General features: G+C 36.5%; 1 protein-coding gene across 3 annotated transcripts in view; it reads right to left on the bottom strand.

Moving 5' to 3' along the window:
- The window catches only part of LOC124354838, a 60,968-nt gene extending 44,637 nt beyond the window's left edge, over positions 1-16,331 (bottom strand). The window contains exon 1 of one of the 3 annotated variants that reach the window (XM_046805593.1): positions 16,107-16,331. The gene's annotated coding sequence lies outside the window, so the exon portion shown is untranslated. Of the gene's footprint in view, positions 1-16,013 lie in introns of all 3 variants that reach the window. The other 2 variants (XM_046805591.1, XM_046805592.1) reach the window with 2 other exon arrangements.
- Positions 16,332-17,349: the final 1,018 nt, after the last annotated feature.

Below are 17,349 nucleotides of genomic sequence, written 5' to 3'. Positions count from 1 at the left end.
CTGCAAAAAGGCTACAGAGTCTTCAAAGGTTAGCTTGCTTAAGCATCACGGGAGCGATGAGCTCCTGCCCAACACTAGCAATTGAAGCGGTCCTGGGTTACACTCCTCTTGGCCAGGAGGTGATGAAAACAGCCGCTATAAGCGCAATGAAGCTTCTAGGAACAAAGGTAATAAATGCTACCTCCTTAGAAGGCCACATGAAAATATTGCAAGAATTTCCTAAGGCTGAAATGCTTACCAAAGTGTCAGATGCTAAGGTTAAGAAATACTCCTTTGACAAACCATATACGGTCTCTATCGGAAGTAGGGAGAAATGGATTAAAAAGGAGGCCTGCCCTACAAAAGGAGTCCTGAAGTTTTTCACTGATGGTTCACTCCTAGACTCTAGGGCAGGATACGGAATACATGGACCTGCACATGGCTGTGCCCCTAGGAAGACATGCCACGGTTTTTCAAGCGGATGTCATGGCAATAGATTCATGTTCCAGAAGACTCATACAATTGAGGACAAAAGGATTATCATACCTAATACTTTAGATAGTCAGGCTGCACTGAAGGCACTTGATACCTGTTCGTTTGATTCGAAAGCGGTCTGGGAATTTCCTTTTAGGACTAAGCGCGGGGATAAATTGTCCTTTTCCCTCAGGAAGGAAAAAACCCCCCGTATTATATAGAATATAAAACCAAATTTAATAAAATTACACTAAAAAAACTAATTAACTATATAAACACACTTCAAAAATTTTGTTTTTATTTATTTAGAGAATGAATTAAGAAGGGATAAAGGTAGCAGTGGTGTACCTAGGCGATAATATCGGGCGAAAAATATCCCCCATCCTAAAATTTTAAAAGAAAGGAATATTTTAAGATCAGTAAAATGTCGTTAGGACAGAAATAAATCAGCTTACAAAGTTTAAAAAGTACGCTATAAATTATGGCTCGATGATAGTAATAGGAAAGTATTTTGTTAGTTAATGGATAGCCTAATCCTAAATAACCCTACCATGTGAATCGGGCCCTGATCAAATGAAAGTCAACTTAAATTATGGGCCTCCACTACGATAGTAAAAACAGTCGTTTATCGCAATGCTTCCAACCACCATTCAATGAAATGTAGTCCATTTCCACTATTTCTGGAAAAAGTTTGTGTGTCTTAATCTATGTAAGATCTCTACGATACAGTCCATAGTGTTATTCGAAAATCTCTTTTTGTCAAGAATGCTAAATTTGTTGAACAAGCACAACCAGCTTTCAGAGGACCAATTTGGTTTCAGAAAGAGAAAGTCGACAATTGACACTATAGTGAATCTTGTCGATATGGTTGTAGAGGAAATTAAAGGTCATAATCACAAATTTAGTGTATTTCTTGACCTTTCTAAAGCTCACAGCTGGTGACTGTGTTGACCACAAAACACTGCTTGACAAATTAGAATCTCGTGGCATTCGAGGTGTGCCGCTTTTATGGACTAATTCATTCTTAAACCATAGAACACAGGTCGTCCAAATTTCGAATTAAATATCAAAGCCTACTGAACTGAGCTATGGAGTTCCCCAGGGACCAATACTCTGTACAATTCTTTTCCAGATATATGTTAATGACATTGAATCATCACTACTGCATGAATAGCTTATATGCAGTACGCAGATGACACGACTCTCTGTTTTAGAGGAAGCACAAAACATCATTTAGAAATACAGGCCTTTGTTGACCTTAGCAATAGTATCCAACATTTCAATAGCCTCAATCTTCAAATAAATTCACCAAAATCAAATTTCCTAAACTTTTAAATGCGCTCTGCAGACATTGAAAGAGGTCCTGCTGTTATGGTTGCAGATACATTATTGGAGGAAGTCTATTCCTCAAAGTTCCTTGGAATACACCTTGATCTAGGGTTAACATGAAAAATCACACTGATCATGTTTATGTTTGAAGATCGTTGGCAAAATATTGCCCGTCAGGTACTAAGGCTACTGATATACATAGTAACTGATATACCCTTACTGTGGCGTTCTAATTATTCACACCTTCCGTATGGAATCGTTTTGTGGGGAGCCTATGAAAACAACCATTTTATGAGAGTTTTCAAATTACAAAAAAAAACCAATTCGCACTATCGCTAATTTGAACTTAAGAGAGTCCTGCAGAAGAGCGTTTAAAATTTGCAACTGTTGACTTTGCCATGTCTCTACATCTCAGAAACAACCATATATTGTTTGTCTAAATGTGCATTAAACCAGAGGAAGAGACATACATGAATATGAGGCAGGCAGAGATAACTGTCGGGAATGCACAGAACGGTGGTTTATGAACATTTACTTCGCAGGCAGATATTCGTTGCGAAACCCAATGAAAAATGCCTCAACGCCCAAGATGTTAAAAACTCGTATCAAACTCTGTCTGACGTCAAGCGCTTTTTACAGTATTAATGAGTTTCTGGCATTCAACTGGGAGACCACGCGATAAAGAAACTGACTCCAGCGCCGAAAGTGGGCGTAATTGGCATTGAATGAATGGGGTGTGAATGTCTGAATTTTGTAGTTTGAATGTGGCCTTGATGTGGGATGAATTAAAAAAAAAAATAGGTATGAAAATTGACGTTTGCTATGCAATGTATATTAACTGCAACTAAACGATTTGATTTTATGTGATTTGATTTGTATTCAAAAGAATCATTATAGGAATTCTTAAAAATGCAAAAATAGCAGCTCTAGTGAATCTAAATGGTTCGTGTACGTATTTCATCCTTATCTCGCACCTCAATAAACAATCATTTTCATAAACGCAAGAGAGAGAAATAAATTAAACTGAAGACGTCTCAAGTGTCAGACAACCTTTGAGTTTTGTACAAGTTTAACCTGAGAAATTGCAGTAAAGCCTAACTGACAATTATTTTTGAGCAACATATAAAATACCTTTTGTTAAACAAATAGTCTCTCTTCTAATAATACGCATCAATGATTGTAACTTTATATCTTTAACAATGTAGGCACAATACACACTTCGGATAAATATACGTATTTTACCAATAAACGCTATTCTGAAATATTTTTATTATAAGTTTCCTTACTCTATTCATGATAGAGTAACATAATTTATTTTTTTCAGTGCTATCAAAGAATTCATCGTATTAATAGTTGCCATGTCCAAGTCTTGTGGAAAGTTGAAGTGCAAGCGAATTGTGAATATTGTGGCTGCAACTTCAAAATATAACTTACACCACTGTATGTTTCACTTTGATTTAATATGTATTTAAAGTGCTATAAAGCAGTAAAACCTTAAGGCACTATTTTTTTGCACGTTTCATTGCATCTTTTCTTTAAAATATTTCTAAGAAATATTTAATCAGCTACTAACATTCTAGCCGATTTCATATAATGTTGAAGCAATATTAAGTAATATAAAATTATCCTAAACATTTAATTGTTAAGTACAAATATATTTTTATGACATTATAAAATTCGTTTTACACTTAATTCTAATGCGTTATACAACAATTTATCCCTTGAGGAAATCTTGTAGCATGGGAAGTACTTATAAAACGTTAACAAGGATCAAACTTTTCAAGATTCTCAGATAACTCTCAAAGTCTACATCAACTCAGATAAGCTCCTAATATCGCTTTAGTTTCAGTTGTCAAGTTTCGAATCCACACAACCACGTTTTCGTATTGAATCTTATCCCATAGAAGATACCCATTAGTCATATGACAATTCCTAATTACTTTTAGTGTATGATGTTAGCCTTTCACTGCCTACGGCCAGTCCTTTTCTCTCTGAAAAGAGATATAACTGTCCACTACTATTCTAGGTGGCAATAAAAATGTTATATGACAATATCTCATTGCTTTTAGTAGACGATGTTACTACAGTACTATACCAACGTCCAGTGCTATTCTCTCTGGACTGGAGGCAGGTATAAGTAACAATGATGGAACTAAAAGTGTGCTGTAGGTAAAAGCTAGTGGTTTATTTTACAAATAGGCCTACTGATCAGTTACACTTACATCTTATTTAGTTTCGCCGATACCTATTGGCGCTTTAATTTAGTTTCTATCGTTTTCTTGCAAATGTAGGAATTAAATTAATTTTTCTGAACTTCCCCTAGTCTCATATGTATTTAATTATAGTTCAGAGTTAAATTGTTTGCCGGCCTGTATGTATCGAAATTTGCAGTGCCGAACTCGAGAGAAATATCTCAGTTCAACACGCAGTTTCAGTTTGTCTTGTGAAGCGGGTAGGTGTGTCTACTAATGTTTCAGTTTAAGCTAAGGATCAGGCTTGTTTATGAGTACAAGAAAGTTCTGCCGGTAATTTTACAGCTATAATAAACAGGAAATACAGAAGAAAAGTAATATTTCATTGAATAGACTAAATTAACACATTCAGATAAACGCAGTTACGAGATTTAACGTGTACAAGATACGTCTTACTTAGCAGACGGAATGCAATATCCTATATACGTTTAAGGGAGCGTATTAATTTATATGAATTACATTCGAAAAGAATGAAATATCAGGGAGCAACATCAAATGTCACCGGTCACTATTCAACTAACGAAAGGAAATGAGTAGTAGAAAGAGTAGAAGATCTGAGATATAAACTGCAAAACCTATATCGGAAAAAGGTTCCAAGGTATTAATAGGCCTATTGGTAGCTTTGAAACTCATTGATATGTTTGTATTAATGAAAATATTATAAACAATAGTGTATAGTAAAAGTTGCAAAATGTTGTGATTTATCTTCAGAAAAAGATTTACTGCAGTATTAAAGCACCGTTCCCTAAGGCTGGAGTCTATCTGCTTCCTCAGTTTCAACATTTTATCAACGTTAAACAATTATTCCAATAATAGCCTTACCAGTATAGTTTTTAAACATCTGAATAACCTACAGTGATTCTGTTTTATACAATGAACAGTCACGATTTCAAAATGTGCTAATAATTGTAAACATCTTCTTTTGACACTAATTGTCATCCAATACCTTTGACATTGTCATAACTTAAATTGAAAAAGAATAAATAAATGGGCGCATACAAATAAATTCCGTATATTTTTCATAGTAGTTTCAGTTTTATTTTAGCCTCGTTGAAAATAATTGAAGTATGAATTCAACTTAATGAGTAAATTTGACGATAGAGTTAACCCTTTTAACACTTCTAAAAAGTGTTACACAAGATCCCCACTATCTTTTTTTTTGAAAAGTTTCCAGGTTTAAGTTAGTATCTTCTCTTGATTTTACTCCTCGGATGCAATTGCATGTTTTCTAAACATTTGTGATTTGGTTGGAATATTCGAATCCGGTCTACTTTACTGTTGCCTTGTTTCAATAAAACATAGCATTTCATTAAACTATGTTCCAATTTTTTCTGATGTTATTAAAACCTTTCCTCCAATTTATCTAGTAATAGACAATTTCGGTCTGCAAACAGCCATTGATTCCACTGCAAAATGGGCTGCAATCATTCTTGTACCTTTGAACCTTAGTAAAATGATGCGGCTATTTTTAACGAGAGACCGATCCCCTTTAAGCCTTATTTCCTCTTTAAGCTTGTGCCTGTGTAAGGATCTTATCAAACGGAATAAGAGAGAGAGTCGATGCAGTACAAGATCGATAGTGCTGATAAAAAGTGCAACAGTCTCAGACAGGATTTGAACCTGCGCTATCTCTATCTCAAACATAAAGTCAAACGTCTTAGACCGCTCGTCCATCAGCACTCCCAAGTTACTTTAGTTAGTTCCTTCATTATTTTTCTGAAATTAGAGGAAATGAGATTAAGAGAAAGAACATTGTGCAGTGTCTTCGTATGTTCACAGGAACTGTGCCAATCGTCTCTGAACACAAGCAATGTTGAATTAAACGCTGGAAAAACTTGTGCCTTGAGATGTGAATCGCCCGAATTTTCTTGGGAGATATACAAAAAATGAGACTATGCAAAGGAAAGTCCTGTTTGTCTGAACGTCTGAGCAGTTGGAATAAATGTGCAAAATACTTTGACTTTCTCTTCTTTAGCATGTCTTGCTGTGGTTGACTTTTTCTATAGTGCAATACATGCAGAATGGATTTGAGAGCTTTAGAGTACACCTCTTCATATGAAATGTTAATTTTTCAGTCCCTATTTTTGAACATGTGAACGGTTGAACTAGATTTACTTACGTATCGGCACTTTCAATAATTTACATATTTTATAAAGACAGGAGTAAGTTTTTACAAACATGACAATGACATGAGATGTGGCTGTGTGAGGTATACTCTCATCCAGGATGTTTTGAGTGAGGCATTACGTTTAGGTAGATTTTTTACACAAAATCGGCCTATTGAAATTCTGCTAATTGTAGCACTTTGGAAATTTCTACATAACTTCACTAAAAATGACCTAAAGAGCTCAAAACCACTCCTAGCTTCAAAGCTTATGTATCTGCATAAAATGCTATATGGTCTGTGTAAATTATAAATGTCTCACAAAAAACCCAAATAATTTGAAACTTGATAAAAAATGCATCTTACAAAAATCTCGGTTAAGTTCATTGGCCAGCTTGTTACACCATTTCCTTCCAATAAGATGACCATTCAAACCTTAAAAAATTCATAACTCTGTTATTTTTGGGAGAAGAGAGCAATTGTTTTGCAAATCTAGTTGGAGTTCTGTATTTCTAAAATAAACCATATTAATATTTCAGGTGTTACAAGACGTCTACTTCTTCCACAAGAGCTGGAAGGACTTAATAGTCCTTCCAATCAATTAGTAATCTACGATCAGGTAGTTTGGTGAAGTTATGAGTAAGAGACTTAATTAAAACATCCATTTTATCCATGGTATAGTATTAAATAAATAAACTAGAATAGGCTGTGCAAAATTATTCATAAATTTCATTGTATATAATAATGCCTCTGACTTTATTTTAATCTGATTCAAAAATTAATGTATTTTAAATATTTCTTGCTGATTTATTAGTATTATTTAATTGGTTAAAAATGTGCTATCACCTTAGATAAGGTGATAGCACATTTTTTTTTAGACACCACCTCAAGTGTTCATTACTACATTCACAGACATTATCATCATTCTTTATATATTTCAATATTTTCTCAATATTTCTCAATATTTTACTAACTAAAAATGTGGTACAAGACTACAAACTACGCATATTGTATATCAAAACTTACGTAAACATACATTTACAGTAAAATGTGACATACCAGATGTCATTAACTTGTGAATTGTTGAAATATTTTAACTCATTTGGGATATGTAGTGTCGTTATGAGTTTTTGGTTTATTTCTTTCAAAAGTGCAATATAAATATTTACTTCTGTAAATGTTTGTATGACCCATGCAGAAGAATTTTGGTGTGTCAAAAATCTTTAATCCAGCCCAACTCACATCACCTCATTTTTTAATGTCTCAAGGTAAAAAGATTGCCCGTGGGAGACTGGCATCCTCATCGGCATCAGCCACTGTCCCAGATGGGATCGTGGGTGATGTACCATCATCGTCTTGTGCTGCAACTTCTAAGGGAGTCGCAGGGCAAGGGGAGGAAGCCACCTTCCCTTGTCACTATTCCAGTGTCAAGGGTAGAAAACCTTTCCCCCCTCTTGGTTTGGCCCTGAAATTGAGAGTAGTTACCTATCCCTTCCTTTCCTGATGTTCCTACCCCTACTTTACCAACAACCCCAGACTAAGGTGTTATGCGACCCGTGCTGAGAGTCTCGTGGCACTGGGGGTATATTCAGTGTCTTCAACGGAGCCTTCTGGGAACCAGGGGACACCCAGTCGTAATTACCCTTATCTTCCTAATCGGGTCACTGGGAAGATGGACTGCAAACACCCGGTTCTCGTGGGAACAGAATGGAGAAGGAAAAAGTAAACAAAAACAAAACTGAAACTCAAGAGGTAAGCGAAACTCAACCAGAAGAGCTACCGATTGAGCAATTAAGAGTGTCTGAGATGACCCCAATGGAGGAAGACAGACTTCTCTTGTCAGAAGGCGAAGTTTGGCTGGAAGAGCCAAAAAAGAAGCGGCTTTCGAGAGGCGAACTACGAAAGCGGAGGATTGAAGAGGCTGTCGCTAGAGGTGAGCCGATAATCCCCCGGAAAGAAAGGCAGAAGAGGTGGGAAGAGAAAAACCGAGCTCTGATAAAAACCACACAACGAAGCCGGTTCCTCAAAAGGGAACTTGGTTGTTGTCGGGGCCCCAGAGCAAGGGAAAACTCATTCTGTACCAGCCCAAAAACAACAAACCCCAAGCTATGCAGGTGTGAAGAGGCTGCGATCGCAGCTGACACCAGAAGAACAAGCAAAGGGAGGGGAGAAAAGAAGGAAGGGGCATTATGGAGGTGTCACAAAGAAGACACCCGAAACATATGCCGAAAAGATCTCTGTGGAGAAGCTGGCTATTGTCCGGCTCGAACACCCAGAAGTAAAACTATCGACGGAAGAAGCCAACAACCTGAAGAAAGTGCTGGGCAAACGCGCCTTTAAGGGCAAAAACGTTAGGATGTCCAGCTGTCATGTTGAAGGTGGAGCGATAGTGGTCGGCTGTGTAAACACAGAAACTAAGGAGTGGTTGGAGAAGCAGGTCCAGGAGCTGAGTCCTTTTGAAGGAGTTCAGCTGAAAATGGGCCCAGCTAAAAGCCTGGTAAAGATTTTTCAAGTTTCAACTTTTATCCCTAAGGACATCGAGGTGGACAGCAAGCAAGAGCTGTTCGAAGCCCTCAAAAACCAAAATGACCTTGACACGGATCAATGGACTGCTGTTGGAGGGAAATCTAGCACCAACGGCGAATTCCTGGCCCTTCATGTGGACGAAGACTCCCTGAAGAAGCTGAAGACTCTGGCGATGCGCCCATTTTTGGGCAGCGACAGGATCACCTTCAAGCTGCAGGGAGGTAACGACCAACAGAGGATGACAGCGGTGCTTCACATAAACCTACACCACAGCAGAGCAGCTACGGCAACACTCTGCCAGAAGATCCTGGCTGACGACATAGGCGTGGTCCTGATCCAAGAACCATGGACCGTTGGCAGTCGTGTGATGGGGATGAGCACCGCTAAAGGTAATTTGATATACGATTCTGGCAGTAACAACCCTAGAGCATGTATATATGTCAGTAACAAAATCAAATCACTAAAAATGGCACAAATGTGTTCTAGAGACACAGCCATGACAGAGGTTCACTTGTAGACAGGTGATGGCAACATCAGAATCCTGTTTGCAGCGGTTTACCTCCCATACGATTCTCCAGAACCACCGCCAACTGCGGAGATGAGGCGGATTGTGGAGTTCGGAACCCTTACGCGGAGGCACCTGATTGTCGGTTGTGATGCGAATGCCCACCACACCGCTTGGGGGAGCAGCAACATCAACAATCGGGGTGAGTGCCTCTTGAATTTTATAGTAGAATCTAACTTAGTTATTATGAATCAAGGCCGTAAACCAACTTTTGTACAAAGAAGAGGTACAGGGGTAAGAGAAGAGGTCTTAGATATAACTCTGGCTAGCAACTATATTGCAACTAAAGTTTTAAACTGGAGTGTGCTAGATGAAACATCTGCTTCAGATCATAGGTATATCTCCTTTGACATGAGGTCGTACAAAATAAATGAGACCTATAGAAACCCAAAGAAAACAGATTGGGTAGCTTTCAATGCAAAGCTAAAAAGAAATCTAGTAAGGGAAAATGGGTATCAGGGGCAAGGGGTCGAGGACATGGCGAACTCTTTGCAAAACGCCATGAAAGAATCGTACCACAAAGCCTGCCCCGTGATAGAAAAAAACTCAAGGAAAAAAGCATGTTGGTGGAACCAGGGGCTGGAAACCTTGAGGAAAACCCTTCGCAGAGCATATAATACATGCAAACGTGCAGGGAACTAGGATAGGTACTCTGCTGCCCTAACAGAGTACAATAAAGAGGTGAGAAGAGCTAAGAGAAACTCGTGGAGAGAATTCTGTCAGAGTATTGATAAGGTACCTGACTGTACAAAACTCCAAAAAGTCCTAGCTCGAAGCCCCATAAATGTGGTGGGTACTATACTTAGGGAAGATGGGACTCACACCAAGGATCCTGAGGAGACTCTTCAGTGTTTACTGAATACACACTTCCCAGGATCTTTTCAAACCAGTGAAACAGTTGTTAGTGAATGGCGGCGAGAACCTAGAGATAGCTCGTTTAAGGAGGACTGGAACTGTGCAAAGACTGTTATCAATTACTTAGGGATAAAAAAGGCCCTGGAGTCTTTTAAGCCGTTCAAATCACCAGGTACCGATGGCATTTTTCCTGCTTTACTGCAGGAAAGTGGGGACTTGGTGATACCTCTGCTTCTACGACTGTTTAGAACCAGTCTAGCGACAGGAGTCATACCCTCATCCTGGAGGACCTCTAGGGTTATATTTATCCCGAAGCCAGGTAAACCCTCCTATGAGGTTGCAAAGGCTTATAGACCAATAAGCCTAACATCCTTCTTTGTCAAGACCATGGAGAAGGTTCTGGATAGGCATTTAAGGGACACAGTCCTCATCAACCGTCCCTTACATCCAAATCAACATGCCTATCAGAAAGGCAAATCTTGTGAAACAGCCCTACACTGTCTGGTTGGCAAGATTGAGCAAGCTATTGAACAAAAGGAAATAGCTTTAGCAGTATTCCTGGATATAGAAGGAGCTTTTGATAATACGACTACTCACTCTATAGTGTCTAAGCTTACATCCAGGGGTACGGAGAAAACTGTTGTTAGATGGATAAATAACATGCTTAAGAGCAGAAGAGCACAGGCATCTCTGTGCGGAGTCACAAGAGAGGTCAAAACGCAGCGAGGATGTCCACAAGGAGGTGTATTATCACCAAGCCTGTGGAACATAGTTGTGGATGACTTACTCTGGACTCTGAATGAACAGGGTATGTATGCTCAAGGCTATGCAGATGATGTTGTCATATTCATAAGAGGCAAGCATATGGTTACGTGTCTGGAAATGATGCAGAGAGCACTGGCCATTGTGGAGCGATGGTGTGACGAAGAAGGACTTGCAGTGAATCCTTCAAAGACCGTCATGATACCATTTACAAGTAGGAGGAAACTGGAAATCACACAGCCAGTCCTATGTGGGGGCCAGATACAGATAAGCAGGGAGTTCAAATATCTAGGAGTCAAACTAGATGATAAACTCACTTGGAATAGTCATCTGGAATACATAATCAGCCGATCTCAGACTACATTGATGATGGTGAGACGTGCGGTAGGATGCACATGGGGGCTTAGACCCGACATGTCGCATTGGCTGTACACCAGAGTCATCAGACCAATGATGGTTTATGGCTCAGTGGTATGGTGGCCAAAAGTCCAACAGGTGACTGCCGCAAAAAAACCTGTCAAAGGTACAGCGGTTGGCATGCTTGGGGACAATGGGCGCCATGAGAGGAACACCAACCGCTGCTATGGAAGTAGTGCTAAACCTCCCACCCCTAGACATATTCGTCATAGGAGAGGCTAGGATGGCTGCCTACAGACTGAAGTGCAATGGGAACTGGCATCATCACCATGCTAGTAAGCACTCCAAGATCGTTGACATTCTCAAACTGGATATTCTAGAAATGATGTCTGACAGAATGGCAAAGGTTACGGACTGGGAAAAACCATTTCAAGTCAACAGTGTTGAAAGGAAGGAATGGTCAAAAGGCGAGCCTGACTACATGAAGAAGGCTCTAACCTGGTACACAGACGGGTCAAAGACTCTGAAGGGTACTGGGGCAGGGGTCTGGGGAGCCAAACCTAGGGTTAACTTAAGCTTTAGCCTAGGTAAACTGGCAACTGTCTTTCAGGCTGAAGTTACAGCCCTTGCAGAATGTGCAAGAGTTAATGTGGAAAGGGGCTACAAAGACAAAACCATCTACATTAACTCGGACAGCAGGGCTGCTCTGAAGGCCTTGGCCAACCATGACTGTAATTCGAAGACAGTCTGGGAATGCCTTAAGGTCATGAAATTGCTGGCGAAAACCAATAAAGTTATTCTAACTTGGGTGCCTGGTCATAGAGGAATCACAGGTAATGAAGGGGCAGACAGTTGCGCTAACTTGGGAGCCAACTGTCCTCTTACCGGTCCTGAACCAACATGTGGGGTCTCATATAACTTAGCACGTAGATCAGTTACCAAGTGGATGGTTAACAAACACCTACAACATTGGAGAAATACTGAGGGGAATGTACAAGCAAAGCGGATGCTCAAGGAACATTGCAGCAGATGCCCTTAGAATGAGTAGAACGGAGATCCGAAAGGTGACTGGTTTTATTACAGGTCATTGAATATTCCGAAGCCACCTGAACAGAATAGGTATTCCAGTTCAGGAAACACTGTGCAGGAAATGTGGCGAGGCTGACGAAACAGCCAAGCACGTCATATTTGAATGTCCGGCATTACAGAGCAAACGCCCAAGATCCCTAGGTGTTCTTATGCATACAGAAGAGGGGTTGGAACAGGAAAGCATTGTTCAGAAGATCTCATGGTTTTGTAAAGGCCTGGGATTTGATACAGCTTAAACCTGGGAGATGGTGCACAATAAGCCGGATGGCTGAGAGGCAACTACCAGGCCTAGGAAACCTGGCCCTCTGTTACAAAAAAAGGTGAAAAGATGAATTGGATGTTTCTAACTTGACTCTCTCTAAAAATCGACCAATTGAAGTTAGTACTTTACTTTTGTAAAAACACTGCTTGCTTTGAATGAAGTTACCAAAAATTGGTCTTTTTAGTTCTGATAGTTAGTTCTGATGTATTAACTGAAATGATATCCCATTTAAAATATTAATTTTTCTCCCATTTTCTGGTAGAGGGACATTTTTAAAACCATCAAAACACTTCCTCAGGTGACGATATCCCAAAAGAGATTAGAAAATCCTAACCATTTAAAGGTTAAGCTGGAAGGAAGACTTTTGAGACACCCAGAATGACACAAATTATTCAAATGTTATAATTACTATTATACAAACATTTTATATGTTTTGTTTGAGGAAGGTCAGATATAAAAAGAATACTATTAGATGTAGATTTTTATTTTCTATATGACTTTGAAGTTTGTATTAAATATTAAAACTTACATTTCTTATTCAAAGATTTAACCAAAATTAAAATGAGATTGTAGTCATTAAAACACAATCAACTAACGAATAACAAAAACAACAGCTTCCATGTTTTTAATTTCAATACACTACTGAACATAGTATGAAGTTGGAAATTTGACATAGTTCATAATATAAATTGTAATTCATAAAATAAAATAAAATATTCCCCCATCAATAGATGTAGCCCAAGGCAGGTCACAAGGTTAATGATAACATATCAAAAGATATCCATGTTTGGCAAACTACTGTTCTATTGATGTTTCAGTGTGTCTTTCAGGTTCAGAGTTCATATTTAAATTTGTGAAAAGCGAGGTTTATTTTTGTTTGTAACCAAAACTTGTACCTGAATATAATGAACAAATACTTATCGGTAAGTTCTGTTATTATTTTTCTGTATAGTCATTTGGATTACCTGTTAAATTAATTATTGACAAACTTCAAACATAAATATACAATTTTACAACAACTCTGATAACCTAGAATTTATTCTAATACAGATAGCCTATTTATTTAACTGTTTTATTTATTTGTTTTAACCTTGTTTATCTATCAGTTGAAGTATTTTCCATTGATTTATTTCAAATGTTAAGGCAATAATTAACTAAAGTGTATCTCAAAATCCGTTTCCACAAAACTGTTTACAGTCTATAAACTGTTGTGAAATTTGCAGTACTTACAAACAAAACTATATCTGATTTCACTGTTATTCCAAAGAGGACAATCTGAAAAATTACATAAAAATCTGTTGTGACCAAGAAGTATTTTTTTGGATGAATTGAGGAAATATAGAGGATATTAATAATAAATATACTTATAAAACAATATATAGGTACTACAATAAAAGTATTGTACTGTAGAAAGAAATGTAGATTGTTTTAATAGAACCTATTAGAAAACATGTTTGTCCAATCAACTATGATTTTTTTTATTACTAATAATGGTTGATAGACATATTGCTATAAATAAATAGTGAAACATTTTAAACTAGCCCCAGAGCAAAAACCTTTTCCGGGCTTTATTTTGTTGCAAAAGGCATATCAACATTTACTTACCTGTAATCAGTTATTGTAGTGTAATATTATAATGTAATCAGTATTAATCAAATCAGACTATAACTAATCGCACCAACTTTATAAATATAATATCCTCTGCAATAATAATGAAACACTGTCCACGTAAAATAAAAATTTGAGAACGATGTATTTTAGTATTGTATACAACTAAATATTTCACTAGAACTATTATTTTTAGTTCCCACTTTATTTTATACATACAAGCCAACGTATGTCAACATATTTAATTTAGAGAAATTTTTCATAATTGATTCATGGAATTTCACTACTGCTATATAATATTTTCCTCAAGGCATATGTCTGAAGAGATTTTGTTTCAACCATTTCATAATTCCAATTCTGGTTTTCAAAACCAAGTTTTAAAAACTAAAGAATTTTGTAGTTTGTTCTAACAATAAGTCAAAATTGGAATTGTTATATATTTACTTTGAGAATTAGTAAAAGAGAAAATATTAGTTTTCACATTCAGAAGCAAATTGTTGTTAAATGGCCAATTAACAACCATTTGTAAACTCGGGTTACTGTACAACTCTGGTGGACTGGTTTCAGACTTAATTACTTCATTTAGTTCTGTAAACACAAAGCAGAATATTGTTGCAACTGCGAATATATGCTAGGTATCAATCTAACAATAAGTGTTAGGGACAAATTAGTTGTAATTTTAGTTATTTCATGGTCAATTCGAATTAGGAGTAGAGATTAAATAATACCAGTCTAAAATACAATAATGTATGGACTAGCAGATAAATATTTCCCAGTAGAAATGAAAATATTGATGTTTAGAAAAGTAAAAAAAATGTATGTGACCAGCATGTGATCTTGTAATCTAATGAGGAATTTGTATTTGGAAATATTAATAAAATAGACATCAAGAATCAATTCCATACATAGCATGATGGCTTCATGAGAGTTTTAGAGTTTGTTATTGATGATTAAAGGTTTGGAATAATAATAGGATTTCGGACTTTTGCCATTGTTACAAATGTATAACACTACATGTTGAGATCTGCAACCTGATCTCGAAATAAATTGTTCTACTTTATGTAACATATAATTATCGCAAATGTCCAAAATCCTATTATTCTTTCATGAGAGTGCTTGACACTGTCTATAAAGTTTTCAGAATCATCTGAAGCCTGAGTTGGTGGAGCAGAAGAACCTGCTCACCATCTCAATGTGACTGGAAGGAAAACAAACAAAACAAAAAAGGCACAGCTGTTATAGTTCTAATATGAAGAAGATGAATGATGAAGATGAAGATTATGATCCCGAAAATGCAAAAGAATTAAGGGCTGGGACTTGATAGCTGAATGGCTAAAAGATTATCAATAATGAAAAATTAACTGACCGAATTATCTTAATATAGGACGGTATCATTATTAAATAAATTGCCTTTATTCCAAACAATTAATCAGTGTTTCTACTGTTAGAAACACTACATCTGTATGTAGTAGCTTATGGAAAAAATCAATTTCAAAAATTGTACTTCAAAAGGGAATTTTACCTCACCACTTTGATCAAAAACAGGCTTATGGGAGATTATTAATTCTGTTCAATTAATTAATTAAAAATTTTATTAAGTAAAAAATATTTGTATATCCTCATACTTCACTTTGACAGCTTAAAAATGTTTTCCATAAATCATACTAGATAATAAATCGTGCTAAGTAACATTGAAAAATGGTGCTTTTGCTTTAGTAAAAAAATTAGTCAAAACACTTCATAAAATGTTAATACAAAGGCATATTAATAGATTATTTAAAACATCCACTGCAAAACTGATTCTATTAAAGTGAATATTGCATTACAACACATTTATACAAAACAACTTACCTGGACTGGATCACTGTAAATTAAATCTCAAATACGACAAAAAATCTGAAAATTTGCAGAAAATCTTTTAGACTTGAAGGTCAAATTACTTACTGGCAATCACAATTCACACAGGTATAATAGACAGTGAACACACTACTCACATGAGCAACTTCAATCAATTCATAACAATACAAAAAATTATCAATCAAATTAAAACGAATGCTCAATTTTGATACTATGATGATAGAGAATATAATAACACAATCGTGGCATGAGAGCCTAACTGCCAACACACAATTGTAGTTCTAAATTAGAAACTCCAACACATGTTACATGATTCAGGCATGTACAACTGTTGACACTGATCTCACACAATACTTCTGCTTGCTGACATTCCATTAGACAAACCAACCTAAACAGCTATGTCATTACTCATTAGGTTTTTTTAACAGGTTGATTACGGCAGAGCAATAATGAGTGCTGCATCGTTGGAGAACTCAAAAACACTCAGTATAGAGGCAGTGTATGATAGTCTATATAAGTATATTAGAAGAATTGCAGTCAGTTATGTTTAAACAAATTTAAAAGAGCTGTTGAAAATTATAAAATTTGTATACAAATCTATATCTATCAACTAACAACTATTTATACAACTTTTTACCATAAATAAAAGTTCACTACACTGATGACCATTTCATTGAAATGGCTTCAAACTGATTTTAAATTATCTTTTTTCAAATTGTAAGACTATTCTTACTGGCCAAGAGTATTTAATAATATAACAGGCACAGGAAAATTTACAAAATACTGTATTAAGTTGAACAGTGGTGATCCATGCCACAGTAAAGCACAGCAATTCTTGTCCATATTAAGAAAGTAAATCAGTATACATGTAGTTAGATACAATTTATTACAAAATCTCTATTCCAAAGTTAACACTATCAGCAAAAGAATCAATCATTACAAAAAGGTCGGAAACTAAATTATCTTTATGAGTTTTTCAAAAATTGTATATTAATTTATATTTCATGATTCTCTGTAACGTTTTTACAAGGTGCAAGAAGACTGAAAAGAAAGTCTTTGTACAAATATATAAAACGTGTATGATTGTCTAGAAAAGGCAAAAATTATTTCATATGAAGAATGATCAAAGGTGCAGCAAAACCTTCCTTTACTATTTAACTTAGTAGAGAATGGCAATGGGAATGGTTTCAGACGAGTATTAGGGGCTCATAAAGCTAGCTTAATCCTCCAATTTCAGGTTACAAGTCTGAGACATAAAACAGTGTGAAGAAACAGGATAACATCAATAAAATATTGACTGACAAGAACAAGAAATTTATATCTACTTACG

The sequence above is a fragment of the Homalodisca vitripennis genome, chromosome 2 (assembly GCF_021130785.1).
Source record: "Homalodisca vitripennis isolate AUS2020 chromosome 2, UT_GWSS_2.1, whole genome shotgun sequence".
NCBI lineage: Eukaryota > Metazoa > Arthropoda > Insecta > Hemiptera > Cicadellidae > Homalodisca > Homalodisca vitripennis.
This window is presented reverse-complemented; position numbering and strand designations above follow the sequence as displayed.